The 3820-nt window shown below is 41.2% G+C and overlaps 1 non-coding gene across 1 annotated transcript; it reads right to left on the bottom strand.

Moving 5' to 3' along the window:
* Positions 1-513: 513 nt before the first annotated feature.
* Trnaa-agc (transfer RNA alanine (anticodon AGC)) lies at positions 514-585 on the bottom strand. The gene has a single exon. It is a non-coding gene; the product is annotated as a tRNA-Ala (tRNA).
* Between the last annotated feature and the right edge of the window lie 3235 nt (positions 586-3820).

Raw genomic sequence — 3820 nt, 5'->3', positions numbered from 1 at the left:
TTAGCGATCCATAGCCTTAACCACTAGGCTAACTGGAAACCCATTTTATTTTATTGGTCTGCCATTTACAATAGCTTTAAATAAGAAGTTTATACTGTGTCACAAAAGCAAAACCTCAATCACATGATTTTGGATTTCCTTAGGGATTAACCCTTTGATTGTGCCTATACGTGGAAATAAAAGAAGCTTGAAAAACATAAACTTCTCACAAATGGAAGACGATTCCCAGGTCCACCACTTTGAAAGATAGTATGACATGCCGTCGTAGAGACTGGAAGAGGATGAAATGGAAACCGAAGACAACTCAGTTCCACTTCACGAACCAAATATAAACAAATCGATGGAAATTAGTGCCACGATTCCGGTGTGGTTCGGTTTAACGGGTCAACATTACTCACTCAAAGTGCAAATTTTCGGTAATACCAAGCCGTGTGGTCAATTATGAATTTCAAATAACTCAACGTACATATGTACAGATGGGTAAATTATTGGTTAAATTGGAAAAAAAATCCATAGCTCAGGTGAGATTTGAACTCACGACCCTTATTCGCTAGACAAGTGCTTTACCAACTAAGCTACCGAGCCAATTAATGACCCGGCAACTTAGTTGTCATAAGGTTCAATTCTATTCTCATCGATCTATATTATCTTCCCCTAAACCGCAAATATAACCATCTCTGTTGTACATAGGGTATATGTACCATTCTTTGGCCTAATTTGCAAGCCGCCTTGACAATTTTGACCATAACTCATAAATTAATAGCACTAGAAATGATATGTTGACCGTATTACGCACTCTAGGCAATGCATGTTTCACCAATTGGAAGTAAACTAACGTTAACATTCAAGAATTTACTTAATTAAGTTGAAAAGATTCGATGCTATGGTATGCAACGTTGGTCTATGGTATAAAAATTGGCCTATTAGTGGATACAACGTTGGCCTATTGCTTTCCATGCACTAGAACCACTTTTTATCTCATTTTTCCAATATTTCTCCTGAAGTATTATTTCTGTTTGTTCAGCAATCTTACTTTTCAATTACATTTTAGGAGCCAAATTTTCAAAAAACTTTAAATAAATCACTTAAACTATAGTTTTTTTGCCTTTCTTGTACACTAAGTGTACTGGAAAGGCTATATGTTCACTCCAAAAATGACTTTTCGATAGAAGGCCCGGAGGGTCGAGTCACATATACCAATCAACTCAGCTCGACGAATTGAGGTGATGTCTGTGTGTATGTATGTGTGTGTGTATGTGTGTATGTGTGTATGTGTGTGTACAAAAAAACTCACATCACTTTTTGGCAGTAAACCTCATCCGATTTCAATGACCGACGATTCATTCGACGCGGAATCTGGTCCCATTGTTTCTTATTGAAAATGGTTCGAATCGGTCCAGCCGTTCCGGAGATATGTAGCCGTTCCGGAACGGTACCCCAGGAAGGGACCAGATATGAAAATGCATCAAACCTATGCATGCGACACATCAAACCACGGCATTTTCAATAACCTGATGAGCGGTAAGCAGGAAAATAGTCTCAGACCATATCTGAACCGGTAGTGTTCCCGAACCGGTTCTGGGCGTCCCGCTGGAAGTGGCCAAGTATGCAATTGAACCAAACCCATGCATGCGACACATCAAACCACGGCGTTTTCGATGACCTGATGGATAATGAGCAGAAAAACCATCTCAGACCATATCTGAACCGGTAGTGTTCCGGAACCGGTTCTAGGCGTTCCACTGGAAGTGGCCAAAAATACAATTAAACCAAACCCATGCATGTGACACATCAAACCACGGCATTTTCGATGACCTGATGAGCGGTAAGTAGGAAAAGAGTCTCAGATCATATCTGAACCGGTAGTGTTCCGAAACCGATTCTAGGCGTGCCACTGGAGGTGGCCAAATATACAATTGAACCAAACCCATGCATGCGGCACATCAAACCACGGCATTTTCGATGACCTGATGGATAATGAGCAGGAAAACCATCTCAGACCATATCTGAACCGGTAGTGTTCCGGAACCGGTTCTAGGCGTCCCGCTGGAGGTGGCCAAATATACAATTGAACCAAACCCATACATGCGACACATCAAACCACGGCTTTTTCGATGACCTGATGGACAATGAGCAGGAAAATCATCTCAGACCATATCTGAACCAGTAGTGTTCCGGAACCGGTTCCGGGGTTCCCGCCGAAGTGGTCAAATCTGAAAGAGAAACAAACCCGTACATGCGTCACATCAAATAGCGCCTTTTTAGATTAACTAATGAACGGCCAGCAAGTGTTTCGGAATCGGTTTTGAGTGGCCGGGAGAGGCCAAATGTAAAAGTAAACCAAATCCAGGCATGTGACACATCAAATCGTGGCTTTTGCGATAACCTGATGAACAGTTAGCTAGAAAATAGCCTTAGGTCACACTAAAGACAACTGGTAGTGTTCCGGAATGGGTTCCGAGAGTTCCGTCGAAATTGTCAAACTCTGCATGTGACACCTTCAATTTGCAGTGTTTTTGGTTAACCGATGAGCAGTTAACAAGACAATAATGTCAGACCATATTTGGTTCAGCCGGTAGTTACCCAGAATCAGATCCGGGTAGTAAAATGTAAAATTTAACCAAACCCATGGATGCGGTGTATCAAATCACGACCAGTCTTGTAAACATTCGACACTTTTCACTACCTTCATTTCGTTGCCGCAGTCGGGTGTCAGCTTGCTTTGTTACATTCGTGCGCTACCGTTACCTCTTACCTACACACAACACGAGCAGTAGAATGAAGATCAATAAACATAAGAAAGAGTCAAATCAATGTCATCTGACACGATGACACGTGTGTAATTCTAGCATTACGCATAGATTCTCAGCCAATTCCGATTATGAATGTTAATATGAGTTTATTCTTGCTTGTTGCATTGAATACGGCACACTGGTGGGCAACATAGCTCTTGTTATGGAAGAAGACAGGAATAACAAAAGCCGAACCGTCTCTCGAAGCCGTTATCGTAGTGAAGTGCATTCGTTTGACATTTTTGTTCCGAACAGTAAATAGTTTGATTGATTGTGTTGTGAATACCGGAGACAAAGGAGTCCGAATATCGACGAAAAGGTTCAAATGACTGTGATCTCTAACAAGACTGATCACGACTTATCGACATCCTGATGGAAAAATAGGGTCAGACCCGGTAGTGTTGCGGGTTCAGCTGTGTCTTCGAAAGTGGTTAAAAGTAAAAGTGAATCAAACTCATACCTGCGATATATCAAATCGTGGTGATTAGGTAAAGGTGAAAAATAAACAATAAAATAATCTCAGACCATAATTGGGACAACCGGTAGTGTCATGGTCCATGACTCATGGAATCAGATTCGTCTATCCCGACGGATATTACCAAATATAAAAATGAACCAAACCTATATATACGACACATCAGATCGCAGATTTTTTGATAATCTAATGAACGGTTAGCAAGAAAATAGTCTTAGATCACATTAGAGACTAGCTTTTGTGTAGCAGAACCAACGTTCATGTGAAAAATTAAATGGTGGCTTTGTTTAATGGCCTGATAAACGTTAGGTATGAACAACAGTGACGAATCGGTCTAAGACCAAGCCCACTCGCGGGCTTCATACTACACACGCAACAGCACGTCGTTAACGATTTTTAATTTCGTTATCCACCCATTTTCGCACCGGTCGTTCGTTTCCATGTGAGTAAAATAATGATCGGTCGCCATTCCGCACCGGTGGTCTCTATTCTATCTGTACCATCGGTTTTTTGCACTCCTGTAAATCATCGCAATATTTTGTTTATTTCTATG

The sequence above is a fragment of the Aedes albopictus genome, chromosome 2, assembly GCF_035046485.1.
Source record: "Aedes albopictus strain Foshan chromosome 2, AalbF5, whole genome shotgun sequence".
Classification (NCBI taxonomy): Eukaryota; Metazoa; Arthropoda; class Insecta; order Diptera; family Culicidae; genus Aedes; species Aedes albopictus.
The sequence above is the reverse complement of the archived record's forward strand: the minus strand, read 5'-3'. Positions and strand labels throughout refer to the sequence as shown.